Raw genomic sequence first — 19,843 nt, 5'->3', positions numbered from 1 at the left:
TTATGACACAGAAACCTACTGATAATCTGCAGCTTTTAACCACCTTGCTGCATTATTTTGACTTCATTATTGATTTAAGCACTCCACAGGTGCCTTGGACTATTTTTCCAATCAGTAAGACAAGGGTTGCCCCCAAACATCAAAAAGAAATGGCCCACACCAGCTCTGACAAATCCTCAGCCTGACCTGCTCCCACTTCCCTCCGAATTCCCTGAGCCCAGCTAGGAAGCCAAATAGCTATTGCACCTTCCCTTTGGCCACTAGTCCTACCTTTCAACCCAATTCAGAGGCTGTTTACTTTCAGAATACTATGCTAATCTCTGGAGAGGTGGGCTATCTAAAAGCTGAGACCAGAGGTTAAGACTTTGGTTTTATCAAAGTGAGTCTGTTGATATCGCATGGATAGGTTTTTGTGTTCTGCATGTTGGAAACTGATGCCGCTCCTCAACAATCTGCTCATTGGTGTTGCGCCACTGCACAGCATTCTTTTTGTTTGTGTTATTCGGTGTGCCGCCAATAAGCCAAAACTACTGCTTTAGCGAACAGTCAGAGGTGGAAATAGACTTTTTTTCTGGGGCATCCCTCCTACCGCAGTGAAAGAGGGTCCAGCGACGGGAGGATTGGGAGGGTGCAGAGCAGGTATTTTAATTTTAGTCACCCAATGAACATTTGCCTCTTCCCCTCAGAGGATTTATCATCAGCAAAGTTCAAAATCTGCACCCTTTTTAAACCTAAAAAAAGCACATCAATATTTTCCGTACAGTGCAACATTGACAAGTGATTTCTCAGGGCTCCCGCACAGACCCTCAAGTGGTTTTATGGGGAAGTGTCTCACTTTGGAACCTAGTGACCACGGTTCAAATCCCTCCCCAACATAGTTTAAAGCACAAACACACCACAGCATTCTAAAATAAACATATAGTGCACATAGATTTCCTAGATTGTGGAGCTGTATCTGAGATCTGGTGAGTAATTTTTTACGAGATCCTGGATCTGGGAAGATATCGCAATGACAGGATTGAGTACAGATAGGAAGAAATTGCATATGAGGAGGGACACAAAGCTTGTAGATGGTGTTTAGTTATTTGCCCACACATTGACTTCTCATGGCCATGCTAATCCCTATGGAAATTCTCATCCAGTTCGTGCCCTTCCCACCCAAAACACCTCCTCATTGGAACTCTGAGCTAGCTTTAAACAAGCCTTGCCATCAAACTTTGCCCTCAATGTGATTGAAAGTGTTTTCTCAAAGGAGTCTTCTGAGAGTTAATGGGCCTCATTACGACTTTGGAGGTAGCCATGGTGCTATTGGCGCCATGGCTACCTCCAAAATCGGGTCCGGGTTCCCTGAATGGGGAATTACCGGGCCATTCCGAGTTTGGAGGGCCCGGTAATTCCTCCTACTGGGAAACCGGGCCCGGACCTTCCCCATTCCCATTTGAGCCCTCATAGGGCTCAATGGGAATGGGTGCAGGGGCAAACAATGGGCCGATTACGACCGGCCCGTTGTTAGATCCCTGGTCCCCTCGCGGGACCTGCTATGGACGTCTGGTAAGACCGGACGTCCACATCGGGTCCCGCGAGGGGACCTTGTAATATTTTGGAATGGTGTTAACGGGTCCACCTCCATTAGCGGCACCCGTTAACCCATTCTACAGTCTTATAATGAGGCCCAATGACTTCATTGCAGTTGTAAACACAGAACTGGTGTAATAAAAATGTCTTGATCAGGTCTGCCTTCGGCCACTCGATTTAAAAGCACCCTGCATGCCTTTAGCTGACGTTCTGTTAAAAACAAGCATTGGCAAAGCCAACAGTTTTGGCTTGTGTCTAAGTATTAGGCATTTTCGAGGCACTGCTATTAGCTGCTCAGGTACTCAAACCATTTTGCACTTGGGACCATGAACGGCCAGCTAATACCAATACAAAGTGCCTTTCCCATGCCTACACGAAAGCCCAAACTGCTAGCATTGCCAATGCTCTTTTTGGTTTACCCTTGATGCACAGGACTATACATCAAGGTTAAAGCAAACATACTAATTGGCTAAATTGGCCCACATTGAATTTAGGCCAATATAGCCAGTAATAAAACTAATGGTGCACAGCAGCCTGGATATACTTTCTGTGGCATGGCATTTCTACTGGCTGGGAGTTTCTGTGGCATGGCATTTCTACTGGCTGGGAGTCCGTACATTGTAATAATGGCACACATTGATGCAGCCTGCATGGATGTACATGAGAACAACAAGCATGAATATATTTTTATAATAGCATATGTTGTGTGGAAAGGTGGCATGAAATGTATTGGAAAATGTTTTTGTGCACGGTTTGTGATTTGCAACTATTGGGATTTTCCATGTGCTTCCATAGAAAACCAATTGCAAACTGTATGGATTTCTACCCAATTTTGCAAAGAAAGTGCTGTAAAATGCATAATGTTCACCCAATGTTTCAAACATGTTCTTGGGAGTGAGAACCCCCCTCAAGCAACCCTTGTTTGGTTTGGTCTCCCTTACTGTGCTCTGTTGATCCTGCATAATTGGCACAGACATTTAAGCCTCAAGTTCAGAAATGTACCAGCCTCCACGGTACATCATTTGTCACTGTGTATGATGTGTGTTTTAATGCGACATAGGAGAAGGGTGCTCCTTAAAGATATGATATGGCATTTATAACGCGCCTGTACACAAGTGTTTCTAGGCGCGACAAGGGAAGGAGGGGAACCAAAACAGGAGGACAAAACACTGATCTTACTAGGCCTTCTGTCATTCAGATTGTGCAAGAGCAGGGAAGGGGGGAGGGGAGAAGTGCAGAGGGTGGGGTAGGCTGCAGAAGTGCAGGAACAAAGGAGAAACAAGACTGCAGCCAACAGGTGGCAAGTGCGGGTACTCGTAAGTGCAGCCAACGGGTGGAGAATAAGTGCAAGAGAGGGGACTGTAGGGTTACAGATACAGACCACAATTGCAGAGGAGCCAAGAGGCAGTGCAGGATTGTAACTGGACAGGCAGGGACCTGGGCACGAATTCAGAGGGTAAGCAGTACATGGATCGGGCAGATGATCAGCAAGGGAGAGGAAGAGAGAAGGCAGAAGCAAAGAAAAGGGTTTTGAGTTGCTTCTGGAACCGGAGATGGTTCTGCTCAAGTTTCAGAGAGGCAGGGAGGCTGTTTCCAGAGGGAGGCCCCAGCCGAAGAAAGAGATCTGCCCCCAACTCTTTGCTTGGAAAAGTGACTGACCCGCAGAGAGTTGGAGGTGGAGGAGCGGAGACCTCATGCCATCCTATATATATTTATGCATATGATACAAAAGTTACTATGGCATAAACCTTTCTTCAGTAGAGAAATCTAACTTTGCTGTAGATGATTTGCAGTTGTAGTAATAAACCATATTTGGGATCCTGCACACAAACTCAAGGGGAGATTTCTCAAGTCTCCTGTTTGCGTAGGTGCCGCCGCTGGCCCAGTGCAAAATATTGTAAGCGGGCCTCTCCAAATGTTTTGCACCGGGCCTCACCACATCTTGTGACAGCCCTGGCCGGGATTCGAACCTGCCACCTCAGGCTGCGCACAGATTTCGGGAGCGCGCGCTTAACTCGCAGATATAGCAATAGCACTTTCCCTCGGCACTTAAATACGCAACAGCACTCCTTGTCTCTCTCCAGAAAGGGTGGCGGCAGAGTCACACTGTAGAAATTCCACTGCCAGAGCACGAACCAAATGAAACGTACATATCATATGCCCAAACAATTCTGCTTAATGCAAACAAAAACAATGCGGTCAGTCCACGTTGGGGCCAATGCTCGCGAGTGCCCTCAAGAAGTTACACTCACGGACCGGTCCTCAGCCCGGCCACTAACACAAGCCCGGTGCAAGAAGTCAGTGAGTGATAGGATGGCTTTCTTCACATGCTCGTCGTTGCTAAGCATCGCACTCTGCTGCTCTACCAAGTAACGAAGCTTGTATGCTGCTACTCTGCAAACACGTTCGAAGAGAGAACTTGGCTGCAGGTATGTACTGTCAGGACCAGCCCCCCTGCCCATCCCGCTTCGTGACACCTACGACGTGGTCTCCAGCTTTACCAAACCTCCCAATACTCTTGATAGCAGGATGACGTCCCTGGCCTGTATAAAAAATCACGTTCTTTGTTTGCCCGTGCCACTTCAGCTCAGAGGGTACCCCAATCATTCACACCCTACAATGTTACTAGCGTGAGCAGCCCCGAGCGTGCCATCTGCCCAGCTATGCTGGCCGCGGTCAGTAGTAATCCCTGCGTGTCGGGGCGGCGAGACTGGCAGGCGCGGTGTTTTGAGCGGCGGTCTGTGTGTACCTCATGCAGCCGCCCTGGCCTCTCGCTCCTGTCCGCAGGGCCCTCGCCTCCCGCTCCCGTCAGCAGCAGAGAGCGGACCGCTGTCCCCGGGAGGCGCCCAGCCTCCTCCTCCTGCCGCCGCCGCCGCCCGGATGCTCGGCGCTCTGGAGAAGCGCTCACACTCGGCTCGGAGGCAGCGGTGCTCTGCGGAAGGGGGAGCCGGCAGCGGCCGGCGCTGGCACGGCTCCAAGCAGCAGCGATCACACGGCCTATTTCATAACGCGGTGCTGAACGCGGGGGGCTTTCTCGCTGCTGGGGGTCACAGAGAGGCCAGCGCCAGCCTCCTACACCAAAGACATCCCTTTAAGTGTTGCACACGCGCTGACTTTATAGTTCCTCGTCTGTTCATTTTTAGATCCCCGAGGGGCATTCCAGTTGCATCTAGGAGCTGATTTCTAATGTCATTGTTTTTGATTATGTGTGTCTATCGTTAAAAGATGCGACGCCCTTTACTTATTTGCTTCTGCTGCAGCTGGATCCAGTAGAAAGACAATTTGGATGACTGGCCACGCTGGAAAATGCACTGGGGGGGACGGGGGGCGTGCTGGTGATTGGGCCGGATCTCGCTGGATCTAAGATCCGGCACCAGATGTGTAGCTGGATCTCGGGATCCGGCCATAGTCAGCGCTGGTGAAAAATAAAAAAATAAACAAAATAAAAGAAAGCTCTCGTGAGCAAACTGTAACTTCCTTTGGTGACTGCGTGCAAGGGGTCACAAGAGGAAGTTACAGTCCTTAGCCGCGACCCAGATTATTTATTTATTTATGAAATGTTTGTCATATGCTCGGCGCTCTGGGCAAACGCTCGCACGATACCTGTATCTGACAAACATTGCATGAATAAATAAATACCCCTATTAACATTGAAACTATCACACAGGATGCAGCCACCCAACTGCTTTCAGAGGGGAGCTGCAGGCGCTGTGCCAGGTGTGGTTCAAGTAAAATAAACGTTGCTTATGGCGAACAGAAATCACCCTGTTTGAATAGTACCCAAGGGGGAGTTTTTTTAATAAAATGGAATGCAAATTGCGCATTTTAAAGAATATTTACTCAGCAACACTGGTCGAAACTATTATCGCATAGTGAAGTAACCAATCCCCAGTGCCATGAAAGTGGTTTAAAGTGGAATTGATATATAGTTTGGAAAAGAAGCAGCATAAAAGAAATACTGCCGTTTTAAACTATTATTTTGGACATTTCCTTTAATCAGAGGTCAACTGCCAGATCCGCCCCCCTAAACCCTGCCTCCTAGGGCACTGCCACCAAACTCTGCCCCCACCATTTTTTGGGATTTCCACCGTCTAGGGGTCCATTGAAATAGACCTCGGGCTCCGCCTTTTGCTTACGGCCCTCATTCCTATTATTTTTGCCTGGGATTTGCACACACGCACACGCTTGGCATTATCTATTTACAAAGAGCTTACGCCATTTTGTTTGCATTGTTCCAAGTGGTCCCGTTTACTCTCAAGGTGTGGAGTAGACCATTGGCGAATATCGACCATTTGCATCTGGCCAGCCAAGACCGGTCCCAGGGATTGCAGGGCCCTGGGCAGAAGCGATTGCAGAGCCCAGTCAATTTGCATTTCAGGAAGAGACTTCACTGTGATTGCTCACAATTCTATCATGGGAAGGGAAATTACAGACTTCAAACAACAATGCACACCAAGGGAAATGAAGCAAACAACCCAAATACATTTGAAAAATATTTTTTTTATTTTTTTTATTATGGAGCACTTTCTCCAGAGCTGCATACACATTGGTTGTGCAAATTGCACGAGTGTTTGACAATCATTGTTAGATCAATTGTTAATTAAACACTCTTTTAGCTGAATCGTGGGAGTAAAATAGGCCATTTGAGCTATCAAGACACACATTTTTAAACCCACCATAACTCTGATGGTGTCACATAGTTAATGCTCCAACCTCAAAGATGTCAGACTACACACCACTGATGATTCCTAATAATATCCAAACTTGCTATCTTTACATGCGGTTGCCTACACCCTTGAACGCTGTCAGCCAAAGACTGATAAAGCAGGTCTATGTGATCACTGCGTGCCCCATAATTTCCAAGACAAAAATGTCGAATCTGAAAATGGCGGCGGGCACTGATCACATAGATCGCACTTTCCTGCATTCCACCAACCCCCTAACTGCAACCCTTCAAACCATACTTCCCATTTGTCCACTTACTTCTCTTCTCGCCGGTGCCTCGACTCGCCCGTCAACCCTGCGACAGAAGTTTACTATCCAAAAACCTCAGTTGCTGGGTCCTTTTTTCTTTTTTTCCATGACTTTATTATTCTGCTGCAATCCACAACATGCATGCGGGGGACCTCCCGCAACCTCTGCTTTCCTTCTTTGGAATTATGGGATTCAGCATTTTTGTTTCAGCCGAATGTGCAGTAAACGCGCATTCAGCTTTTTTTTCGGCGTAAAGGAGTGATACCGATAAAGCTGTGTAGAAAATAGCGCTACTCTACAAGAGAAAGACAATTTTCTGGAGCAAAATGCATGCTTTCGAGCTCCTTTGCATAACCACAATCGATCTGCTCAGTGGCTCAGAACTGGAGGTGAACTTCCAGGGGTGGCTGCTGGGTGACGCTGCAGGATATGTGGCTTCGTAGCTGACATTACGTAAATAAAGGAATGGGCGACACCTACTTCTTCCACAAGTTAATATGTATGTAGCAACTCAAGGAGTACAGCAGCTATGCCCAAACAACACTCGTTCCGTAAAAAAGTACTCAGAAAAAAGATCAAAGAACACTTCTATGCTACTGTGCGCTCACAAAAGGTTATAATTAACCCCTACGTTTCCTAAATGTTGCATCAAACATATGGCAGCATGAAAAGTCCAACGTTATGAGCTTGGTTCTTTTAATACACGTTGCCTTTAAAAACATGATACAGAAGCAGACATAACAAATTAGCCGGGGCTCCGAGTATGCAGGTGCTTGCACCCTTCCAAGAAAGGCCAATTGCATGAAAGTCCCCAAACGTTACAAAGGGGCTTATTTTATTTTTAGCTGGCAGCCCCCCACCACCGCCCATACCGGGAAAAACAAAAGTGTACACCCCTGTTTAGGACCTCACCCTTCATCAGGGCAACAATCTGTCCTCTTTAGAAGAGAAGAAAAGCAACATGTTTTAGAGAAAGAAGACTCCCTCCAAAGCAAGATGTCTGTGCATTAGCCCATCAGTGATTGACATGTTGGCAATTTTGCATAAAATCTGTTTTTCGCTCATCTATGTAAAATTATATAAACATCTAAAGAGAGTCAAAATTCCGTATACGTGTCTGTGTAAATTCATGTAAATGTACGTATACACTATTTTAAATGAAATGTTGGTTCAAAGGTGTAGGGGAGGACAGGCCTTAAAGGCCCCCCTCTCCTGCATTCTTCTCCCCAGGTGAGGACCCTGGCTCGCCAAGCGTCCCCCCATGCCACCTGAGCCCAGGTGGAAGAGGGCTTGCCCACCGATGACATTGCCCCCGCATATCCATCATACACTCACACTAACGTTTAGATAGGCCTAGAAGCCTTCTTGCCCAGCAAAGATGGCGTGAGTTCAGCGCGCTGTAGCACGGCCCCCACCTTTGGAGAAGCTTTCCAAGTATCCCTGCCGCTGCAGCCCTGGTAGATCCGCTGCGAGCGCGTTCCCATGAGAAAGTCTGGTATGAGCTAACCCGAGATGCTAACACTGTAACATTTTATCGTTCACACTGTAATATTGCACCTCGCATGACCTGGTCCGCGAGGCCGGGGTGACGGGGAAAAAGCTGAAGCATCACTTTCTGAAGAAAGTAGAAAATAATTCAAGTATTGGTATTAACGAACTACCTCTGTTTAAACGGATTTTGTAAACTATGAATCAACCATAAAGATGTAACGTTATATGATGTCACCCCAGGTCTGGACTAATGCTGCTATAACTACAGAGAAAGATGTCGACAAAACGTATAACCTTTATCTGTATAAGTGTTCTCCCAATTTTATGTAGAAACCTGAACTCGTATATGTTTTCTTAAATCACCCCAAGCGGCGAGTATCAATCTCTGTAGGCCATAACCTAGAACTACCTCATGTACTGTAGTGAATATAATGTTAGGCAACGAAATGATTAATGAACTCGAAGTATATATGCATGGTATGATAGTTTATAGAAGACAAATGATATAAAAGTTTTGTATTCAGAATCAGGCAACACACGAGGAAGATACCTTTTGTGAATATATGCAAGGCCATTCTCCCTCCCGCCCTACAAAGCCTGCCAAGTAGAAGAAAGCTAAGGCCTGTGCCGTGCTCCCCCACCTCCCCCGGCCAAGCTGGAACTACTCCAGAGAGTCAGAGGCCCCAACACAAGCATCCAAGGCCACCGGCCGCCACCTGTGTTATTTACAGCACGATAATAAACGTGCGTTTGAATCCACTGATCTACCAGCACCCTATCGTAAATCCCACAATCCCCCAGACCAACCCAAGGAGACCCCCGACAATGGGACAAGACACAGAGCCCCCTTCCTAGTAGCTTCTAACGTAGTAATAAAACATGTACCACCCGGCACAAGCCCCCAGAGCCTAGCCCCTCGACCTGAAATACCAGACGTCAGAACACCGGTAAATCCAACAGATGACCACCAGACCCCTCACAAGGTGCATTCCTCCAGTGTTGTATTGATTGAAAGATTTACTGTAGAAGTTAGATATGGGGTTTCAAGTAACTGCAATGTGCATGATCTAGGGTACCTAAGTCAGGGAAGGCATTCATCTTTGTCACAGGCTGCCCCAGCGTACCAACACCGCCCGGATGACCTCGAGCCGGCCTGCCAGGCCCAACCCAACCCACGAGGCTGACCAGTGACGACATCTCACCCGGACCAACCATGCTGCAGCAACACCTATAGTTAGTCGACGCCACCCAATCCCAATTAACTTGTGCCCCCTATAGTGTGTAGGTTCTGATGACGTTTTTTGTATTAGAAATACGCCTGCCTTTGCGATTGTCAGGCAGAGCGCTCTCGGAGGTTGCAGAGTTCTTTGCATGCCATTTTCTTTGGATAAACTCCCACTTACGCTCACCCGCACTCTGTCTTGGCCTTATTCCCATTACGGGAGTGTCCATTATTGTCTCCCATTGCGGGGAGGATCGTGCTAACTTGGGGGCGCTTCCACTCAGTGGTGACCCCGATAGCGTGATATTTCCAAATTTATTTTTCCTGAACTCCTTTTAACGACCCCCTTTTGGCACGAGAATCTCCGGTCAGAAAGGGAAACGCACGGTGAGCCGGCTCCAGGAAGCTACCCGCCAACGGCGACCGGTACGCTTAGAAGTGCGCACTCAAACTAGATGGGGTACGGGATCCCGGTTGCAAAATCCCCTTTGAGTACCGCTCGCCGGAGCCGGGGCTGACTGTTGAGCAGAAAGGCAACACCGCCTGGACGGACCCAGTTTCGGAGACTATCGATTCAAGACGGGCACGTGAGTACCGAGTGCGAGCGATCATAAAGGGGGAGGGAGGGGAACTTGTGAATAGGAGAACGTGGGCAGGTAGGGGAGAGAAGTACGGGAGTCTACTAAAGACAGGTCTTAAAACTTTCTTTATCTTTTCTTTGCATATGGCCATTAGGAGTAAGAAGTAAGTGAAGAGGTAAAAGTGACGGAAACCTAGCTCCGAAAGGGGGTGGAAGGCGGCGCCGCATAGTGCTATCTAGACTAGTACTGGGAATATATGAAGAAGTAAAAAATAAGTTATTGGTGTCTGGCAAAGGGAGACACTTAGGATACTGTTAGTGATTGCTACTCTTTCTATTTCTTTTTTCCAGTCCACGGGGCAAGGGGTGAACGTGAAAAGGGTATAAGGTAGACATACTTGTAGAAGAACCATAAAATAGGGAGCACTTTTTTAGGAGTGGGATTAAGTAGTGGCACGTACAGACGTGAACACAGTAAGCTTAGCAGAAAAACAGGGACAGCTGGCCAGGGAGGAAAGGGAGGAAAAACGAAGAGGTGTGAGTGAGAAAGTATTGTGAGGGGTGCGCGCACCGTGCGAGTAGTGGAGACGAACGGGTGACCGCGAGGGGGTGCTAGAGAGTGGTGGCCATAACCAGTAGTTGCTCGGTTGTAAGTGAAATTACATGAGAGTGTATGTGTATGGGAAGGGGATGAGCTGTGGTAAGTAAGAAAGAATTTGTGCAGTGAACAACTTTGGGTGATATCGGTGAGAGGTCCGCTCTTGTCTGTGCCATAAAGAGATAGATAAATATATCTACACCTAACTAAAGGTAAAGAAGGTGGACACGGTTGTTGCTAGTGATTTAGAATATGGGGGCGGAAACTCCCTTGTCGCATATTTGTAAGAGCTTACCGGGGTACGCTGAACGAATAAATAAATATCACGATCAATGGGTAACAGAATTGAAAGGGGAGGGATTGCCCCAGATTTGGCCAGAGGGAGGATCTTTTGACAAAAGCGTTCTTGATATGGTACGAGCATGCATTAGCCTCAAGTATAAGGGGAAACAATGGCAAAATAGGAAGGAGGTATTAGACCTCTGGAGATTGTTTGAGGAAGTACCCCCACCCAAAGATCCGGCACCTACTGTCGATCTGCCGCCCACAACAGACAACCCACTCATGATTCCAAGGGGGGAGAAGGACCAGCTAAATGCAGAACAACCTACGGAGGTGATTAGCTTGTACCCAATATTGAACAAACCAGCCCCCGCAGCAGGATATAGCGACCCTACTTATGTGCCTCCCCCCACAACTGTTACACCACCGAGACCAACAGCCCCCCCGCCATACGAAAGCACTAGAGAGCGCGCCCAGGGAAGCACACAGAGGGTGAATATAGAAAAGCTAACGAGTGACTTAGAGTCGAGGCTTTTTGTGGCAAGGGATGAACTCTCAAGAATAAAAGACATATGTGAGCGTACAGCGTGCGCCCCTACACAATCAGGACGCACGTCTAGAGCGTCAAGTGAAAGTAGACAAATCGAGGAAGGATGGAAAAAGGGGGAAATACTGTTCAGAATTGAGGAAGAGCCGACACGAATAATAGAGGTAGGAGCAGTAGAAGGAAGCACTGGTGATGCATCACGAGATAGAGGGATCAGAGAGGACCTGTTGTGCGATGTCAGAGGAGGGTTAGATGAGAATGATAGGTTGAGTATGGCAGTAGGAGGGGAAAGTGAGGAGATGGACGGTGCATGTTCGCTAGGGACTATAGATGATGAATGGATGGGACGATTAAGAAATCGAGTGGGGAAGATGGCGTCATTGGAGTCAGCAGCGACTAAGGTAGGGGAGGGGGCAACTACAAAAGGGAAGTTACAACTTCCATTGATACACAGAGGGGGGGGAGACCAAACTATATACCGTGGGCCCAGATGGACAAGGCTAATTTAATGAAACTATTGCCCCCGTTGTCAGGAGGGGCGAGCAAGTGGATATATGCATTTGAGAAACATACCGCCGGCATACCGTTGGCAGTAGGTGATGTGAAAAGCCTACTAGTATCCGCAGTAGGAGATCAAGCGGACAGAGTATGGGCTAAGGCTGGTTTCCCAGGCGTGGCGTTGAGTTGTGATCGCCATGACGGGGCTTCCTTCAATACAGTGCGAGCAAGGGTGTGGGACGCACTGCGGGAGATGTTCCCAGATACCCCTGATTTACAGTCAGTAATGCAATGTACAATGAATGACGGGGAGGATGCTATGGATTATATTCTCCGGGTGCAGGAGATGTGGAGAGCGGAAACGGGCACGCCCTGGCATCAGTCAACGTCTCTGTTTTACTTTATCATCAAGAGAGGGCTCCCAAAAGAGGTGCAGAAGGCGCTCGACAAAATAGCAGGGGTTGAGGCGAAGGGGTGGCCGGAGATCCAAAGCATAATAGTGCACCACTGCAAAAGAATTAAAGAAAGAGAGAGGGAAGTAGCACAGAAAAGGTTGGCAGACGAAGCGAAGTTGGTACAGTCAAAGTTAGTGAAGGTTGCAGCCGCGGTAGCCGGACTCCCACTCATGAGGGAGGGAGATGAAGGAGAGGAGGGGCAGATAGCAATACAAGGGAGAATAGCAGCTAATTGGGCCGGACAAGGCCAGCGACAGTGGAACGAGCAAGAGCAGAACGGAGGTCTGGCGCGGCAAGAGTGGGCCCCAAGAGGAGGAAGAGGTGGGTACAGGGGCCGGAGAGGAGGACAAGGGTATGGAGGAATGGGAGGAAATGGGTGGCAGGGTCCCAGAGGTCCACAGGGGAGCTGCTGGAATTGTGGGAGATGGGGGCATTACTCAAGGGAGTGCAGGAGCGGACAAAACAGCGGGTTCCAGGAGACAGAGCAGTACGGTCACCCCCACCCAGGAAGCCCATACGGCCTCCCCATGGGACAATACCAGCAACCAGAAAATGCAGGGCAGAGAAGTAACGCACAACTACACGGACATCAGTACAGAACACAAAACCACCCACAGAATAATGACGATATGCACTACACGCCAGGTAACACTTTCGCCACAGTAGCTAATGGAGCGCCTGCCCCCGCACCTTATAGCGGGGTGTCGGTAGTTTCGGGGAACATTTTTGATCAAGGGGGGACAATGAGACACCCCGCATAGGACAGCCCACAGAGAACACTTGCGTGTCCAGTACTATCTACGACCCACAATGCATCAGAGGAACCATTGGTAGGAGCGCAGATAGGAGACAAGCAATTCATATTCATGGTGGATTCGGGAGCGGAGAAATCATGTATTAGAGAGGGCCGGTTCCCGTTATCTAATAGAACGTTAGAGACGCAGGGGTTCTCTGGGGCTGTAATTGAAGTTCCTTACACAGAAGCATTGGATGTGACAGTGGGGGGTAAAACAGTGAAAGCACCCCTACTGTACTATGAACGCTCTCCCATTAATTTACTGGGGAGGGATCTCTTAGGCAAACTAAATATGACAATATCATTCACAGAAAGCGGTATCGTATGTTCAACACCAGGCATATGTCCCCTCCGCGTACTAGCAGTAATACACGGCCACACGGTCATACAAGAGATCAGAGGGCTACCAAGAAACGAGGAGATGTTTGTTAAGGGCATGAGAACCTTGGCTCTCATAGTACCAGAACTAAAAAGGTCGGATTGGAGGATCCCAGCCGAATTCCTTTTCCGCCCCATAGTGAGCCCCGACACTGCTCCCGGGTCAGTACTATCATTGGATTTACACGCAGTACACGTGTCAGCAAACAGAATATGTGTGATTGGAGTTGACATGGAAGGATGTGAGTGGCGGACAGTACTGTGTACAAATGCAAATATCCCACTGCGGGAGCTATCGGACGAGGAGCTATTTTACGACACTGAAACAGATGGCGAAATAGTGATGGAACTAGCAATGCCCTGCGACATTGTAGTTACAGCAAGAAACACTAAAGTTGAATTGATGGCGGTAGTAGGAGCGCCACATACATTTTTTGATGAGGACATGAGGTCAGTACCAACTAACATATGGACAAATGGCCCCCATGATGTGGGGTTACTACATGGGGTTCAGCCTGTGGTAATTAAACTGAAACCGGGAGCAATTCTACCCCGGGTAAAACAATATCCATTGTCACGCGAAGCAGAAGAAGGGATCAGAGAGACAATAGATGCACTACTAGCGCAAGGAATAATAGTGCCCTCAAACTCCCCATGTAACACATGCATTTACCCGATTAAAAAGGCAAAGGGAGGTTCTTGGAGGATGATACAAGATTTACGCCCACTCAATGATGTGATTCAGAAGGAGTTCCCTTTAGTGCCGAACCCGGCGACAATACTATGCAATATTCCAAAACCAGCGTCCCACTTCACGGTCATTGACTTAAAAAATGCATTTTTCTCGATTCCCTTAGCAGAAGAAAGCAGATACTTAACAGCGTTTACACTAGGGGGGAGGAGGTTCGAACATTGCAGATTACCGCAAGGATATTGCGAGAGCCCAAGCATATTCAACAGGGTACTACATGAAGATTTGGGGAATTTGCCTGTAGAAAGCACAGTGATTCAGTACGTTGATGATTTATTGGTTTGTGCACAAACTGAGGAGGAGTGTAGAAAGGACTCAATAACACTCCTGACACTATTGGCCAATAAAGGGTACAAGGTGGACAAGGGGAAGTTACAATACTGTCTGACAGAGGTCCTATACTTGGGACAGCTGATATCAAAGGATGGTAAGCGAATCATACCAGACAGGGCACAGGCGATTAGAGCAGTTGGGGAGCCCAAAACAGTAAAAGAGATGCAGAAATTTCTGGGTATGTGCAACTACTGCCGTGCATGGATATTGGATTATGCAGCATACACAAGGCCCTTATTACAGGCACTAAAAGAGGCCCAACAGGTAAACAAACACGTAGCATGGACAGAAGAAATGAACACATCATTTAACTCACTGAAAGAACTGATATCAAGCGCTCCAGTGCTTGCGAATCCAGATTATGGGCGCGAATTCTTCTTATTTTCACACTGCAAAGGAACACTGATGACAGCAGTACTGACACAAAAAACATCGTTAGGACACAAGCCACTGGCTTACTATAGTGGCACCCTAGACGCAGTAATGCAAGGCCATTTCGCGTGCGAGCAATCCCTAGCTGCAGCTGCGTTCGCTATTGAGAAAAGTGCCACGATAGTAATGGGCTGTTCTGTGACACTTTTTGTGGAACACTCACTCTTTGCAATATTAGAGAGATCTAAGAGCACATTGACAACACAACGCGCCACAGCATATGAAATAATATTGTCAAGCGCAAACATCCATATAGTGAGATGTAAAACAGTGAACCCAGCCACATTCATCACAGAGGCATGCACTATAGAAGATATGCAAAACCACAACTGCGCAACGCACACAGGTGACGAAGGTCAGGACCAGGTGGTTTTTGAGAATGCCCTGAACGAGGGAGAGGTGTATTTCGTGGACGGGTCAGCATCAATAGACATGGAGACAGGAGAGAAACATGTGGGTATGGCAGTTGTACGATTAGAGGAAGATGAATACGAGACACTAGTGCAACACCGCCTCCCATCACACTATTCAGCCCAAGCAGCAGAACTAATAGCGCTAATAGAAGCATTACATGCAGCCAAGGGGTGCGCAGTGACAATATATACAGACTCAGCATACATGACAACAACAGTACATGGCGGGCTGGCACGGTGGGGGCGGAGAGGGTTTCGACGAGCAGATGGAACACCGGTTCAGCATGCAGAATTATTGAAAGAACTGATTGAGGCCCTGCAAGACCCCACGGCAGTAGCCATCGTAAAATGCCAAGCCCACACCACAAATACAGATTTTATATCTTTGGGGAACGCGGCAGCAGACGCCGCTGCCAAAGACGCTTCATACTTGCAGAAAGGTGAAGTAGGAGAGTACATATTGCACCACACAACAAGCCACGAGGTCCCCACAGGATACAACATGATGCCCACACAGGAAATAATAGAGCTGCAAGAGGGAGCTAGTGCAGACGAAAAATTGCTGTGGACTAAGAGGGGATGCAGTAAATCGCCGACTGATTTATTGTGGCGACAAGAAAGTTCAGGAAAAGCGGTGATGCCAGTTACATTGTTAGAAACAGCGTTTCAACAACTACACTTCCCCGCACCTAACACAAAACAGCACATTATGGCAGAGATACAAGAAGATTGGTTTGCACCTTGCCTCCAGGAACACATAACAAGGTTGGCATTGGAATGCACAACATGCCAAATTTATAACTCAGGTATGACATTGCGTACACTAAGAGGCACGATACCAAAACCAAATGGCCCATTCAGAGAGCTCCACATTGATTATGTAGATATGGGAGAACGATGTAATGGGGCTCGCTACATGATTGTGGTTGTATGTCCATTTTCGAGGTGGGTGGAGGCAGGTCCCTGTGCACGCCCTGATGCGAAGGGCGCCGCGAAGTTCCTAGTGCGGGAAGTATTCCCGCGCTGGGGAATTTGCGAAGTCATTCGCTCAGACAACGGCACACATTTTGTCAATGAACTATTCAAAGAAGTGACTACGTTATTGGGAATAAAGCACAAATTATGTTCGATTTATCATCCTCAAAGTAATGGCGTAGTGGAAAAGATGAACGGCCTGTTAAAAGGCAGATTGTCAAAATTATGTTTTTCCCTCAAAAAGACCTGGATGTACTGCCTACCTCTGGCCCTGTTCGAATTGCGCAATCAGCCAAGTAAAGACCACCATTTGTCCCCGCATGAGATCGTCACGGGAAGGAGAATGAACACAACACATTCGCCTCTCCGTGAACGTTCTGATGCACACAGAAGCGCAGCGGTATTGGGAGAGGAGTTCACAGAATACTTGAAAAAACTGACAAGGGCAGCGCGCATAATAGCGAAACAACTAGCCCCCCCCCCTCTACAAGAGAGGAGGGGAATACAACAGAAGTAGTAACACTGCCTGACAAACCATTACAGCTAATGCCCGGCGACTTTATTTATGTCAGAAGTTTTGTGCGAAGGTGGAATGCGCCACGTTTTCATGGCCCTTATGAGGTAGTGTTTTGCACGCCCACGGCAGTCAAGGTGAAGGGCCTAAAATACTGGGTGCATTTGACAGACGTGCGCAGAGCCTATAGCGCCGTGGAAGGTGAGGCGCAGGAGGAGGCACAGGCAACTGCGGACAGTGGAGTTGTGCAGAATGAGTGAAGGTGATTTTCTGTATGTGCAGCGATTGACAATGAATGCAACTGATGACATGGCATTTGTATGAAAAAAAAAAAAAAAAAAAAAAGAGAATATATTTTTGCTCTTTTAATTGAATGTTTTTTTTTGGTCTCTCATTTTTTGAAATATCTCTTTCTTTTGAAGAAGTTTTTTCTATACAAGATACAATGATCTAAAAGTATTGATTGTAAATACCCGTGTCTGTGGAAACAATCCCTTCCCCCACCCACGTCCATGTTTTATGAAAAAAAAAAAAAAAAGAGCTTCCAACGTTGGAAATGTTTACATGTCTGTACTTAATGAACTTTTGTATCTCAAACAGGAATTACCATGGCATCTAATGGGCAGCCTGCAACTAATAGATTTGTTAGAATTAAAGAAATGTTAATAGATAGACTTACATATTCATATGAATGTGGATTGTCAATTTGTGTTATTGTATTCTTCCTATCAATATTTTGCCTGGTAACATATTGGTTTATAGCGTTCATCTCTATCGAGATGACCGAGGGGGGAGGGGGGAGCAACGTCACCCGAGCTCCTGGGAGCAATGCAACCACAACTGTAAATTTTAAAGAAGGTGACTTTCTGGTGTGGGATGGATCACACTTTGTATGGGGTTATTACACTGAACCACCAACTGTCGCCCTGTCAGATTCAAGAGGTATACAAACAGAAATGGAAAATAACACAACGTCCACACCTGAACTTTATAACGGCCCCAACACCCTCCCCACCCCATCAGAAGAAAGTGACTTGTTGTTTATTGAAGAAGATGGGAATGTTATAACTATCAAAGAACATAAGGAAACATATCAGAAACTTGACAAGGGGGGTGGGGAGGAGGAAGGGGGCTCATTTTTTCTTCTATCAAAAACAGCAGACGAAGGAGAAGCAAGGATAGTAGGTGGAGAAGAGAGACAAGCAGGAGGGGGTATGACGAGTACTATGGGTTAGGGTTAGACAAAATGGAAGATCCTCGGCACCCCCACCAAGCAAATAAATGGTATGCTGATATGAGTGCCACAGCCAAACAAACTACAAATGAGAGCTGTTATGTCTGCTCGCTCATTCCCCATGCATCAGGCACACCTAAAGTGTTGTTGCCCAGAGAATTGCCCATTATAGATGCCCAGTGTCTCCTTCATCTCACTCTATGCCGTATAAAAAACACCTTCCAGGCACACGACGTCACTTTCAAGGTTATACAGACTGAAAAAACATGCTACCCAAAAGCAGCTGGAGTGGTGTGTCTCAAAGAACCATTTTTTGCGATACAAGGGACACTGTTTTCTGAAAACAAATGGAAAGATGAAGAAATACTGTGCAAAGCGGAAGCACTGAAAGGTGTCCAGCCAGCCAAACTACGATGGATGGAAGAAACATGCACACCAGTATGGAAGGAGCACATTTCCAAACTGACATGGGTAACAGCAATGGAAAAGCCCTTCAAGCTACAAAGTGAGATCAAGAACGAACTATGTTTTAAGGGAGAAGGAAAAGTGACAATAGGGACGAATAAAAACTGCAACAAAACCCTCACCATCCCAGAGATGAGAAAAGGAACAGCCGCATTGATGGACACATACTGGGTATGTGGGAACCAGGCCTACTTGCACCTTCCCCAGGCATGGAGCGGCAGCTGCTCCATGGCCACTCTGCACTCGGCCCTAATGGTAATTCCAGAAAGCCACGTTGACGAAAATAAAAGAATGCCAGGGAACATGCACCAGGGTGTGGTTCCTCCCACCGCAACATCACGCCTCTATGTCCTGTCCTCCGGAGAGAAGGGAGAAGAGCTATCACGGAACAGACGGGCATCCAATTACATATCTCAAGCCTCGTCTGATTTATTGGCACAGATCCCAGACAGGTACCGACTGTTCAGCTCTGTAGAAACATTCTTTGCCTCGCTAATTTCAAGTGTCCAAGCAAGGGCAAATGCAAAATGGCTCCAGATAACACGGTGGGAACTAATTCAGTTAGCCAATGACACTGAAGAAGGGTTTAACATAATAAAAGTAGAACTGAGAGCTCTACGCCTGATGACCATGCAGAACAGGTATGTTCTGGACCTACTGACAGCGATTGACGGAGGTGTTTGCCGAAAAATAGGAAGTGCCTGCTGCACTTTCGTACCTTCTGAAGACGCGGAAAATGGTTCCTTATCCCACGTGATCGAAGCAGTACACAATCTGGGAGAGAAGATGAAGATGGAAGGTGGAGCAGAAGCCAGCACGTGGTTTGACAATATCTTCTCCTGGGTTCCCTCTTGGCTTGGAATAGCAATGAAATTTCTGGTACCAACTGTGGTGTTCCTCCTCGTGGCGTTCTGCCTGTGCCAGTTGGGCCTCCGGTGTTGTGCAAATATGGTCCCTAACGGCGCAATGATGATGGTGACAATGGGCAACTCTGGTGGTACAATGAGGGCAACACAAGAAGTATATGTGCAGACAGGAATAGATAACACCCCCCAGTACCGATTAGTACCTATGTACCGTGACAAGGACATAGTAGATAAGCTATGGCATACCACTATCAAGGAGCCCCGAAACGTGGAATTAGAATGGTACACAGAGGTTTGGGTAGATTTGGAGGGAAGTGGTGACTGTATATATTTAACGTGCACACCAGACGAATATGCCAGAAGAGGAGAGAGCTTAAGGGGGGTGTGTAGGGCATGGATGCCCATCAAGGGAACACCTGCATGGGATGACGCGATAGTAGAGGAACAAGAGTGCAGAAGGTTGG

General features: G+C 47.4%; 1 protein-coding gene across 9 annotated transcripts in view; it reads right to left on the bottom strand.

Annotated features, from left to right (window-relative positions):
- The window catches only part of MCF2L2 (MCF.2 cell line derived transforming sequence-like 2), a 3,251,461-nt gene that overhangs the window by 3,024,628 nt on the left and 206,990 nt on the right, over positions 1-19,843 (bottom strand). Inside the window, exon 1 of one of the 9 annotated variants that reach the window (XM_069618646.1) lies at positions 4,325-4,534. The exons of the other annotated variants lie outside the window; for them this stretch is intronic. The gene's annotated coding sequence lies outside the window, so the exon portion shown is untranslated. Of the gene's footprint in view, positions 1-4,324; positions 4,535-19,843 lie in introns of those variants that run through there. 9 annotated transcript variants of the gene reach the window in all.

The sequence above is a fragment of the Ambystoma mexicanum genome, chromosome 10 (genome assembly GCF_040938575.1).
Source record: "Ambystoma mexicanum isolate Mex_15411 chromosome 10, UKY_AmexF1_1, whole genome shotgun sequence".
Taxonomy (NCBI): Eukaryota; Metazoa; Chordata; class Amphibia; order Caudata; family Ambystomatidae; genus Ambystoma; species Ambystoma mexicanum.
This window is presented reverse-complemented; position numbering and strand designations above follow the sequence as displayed.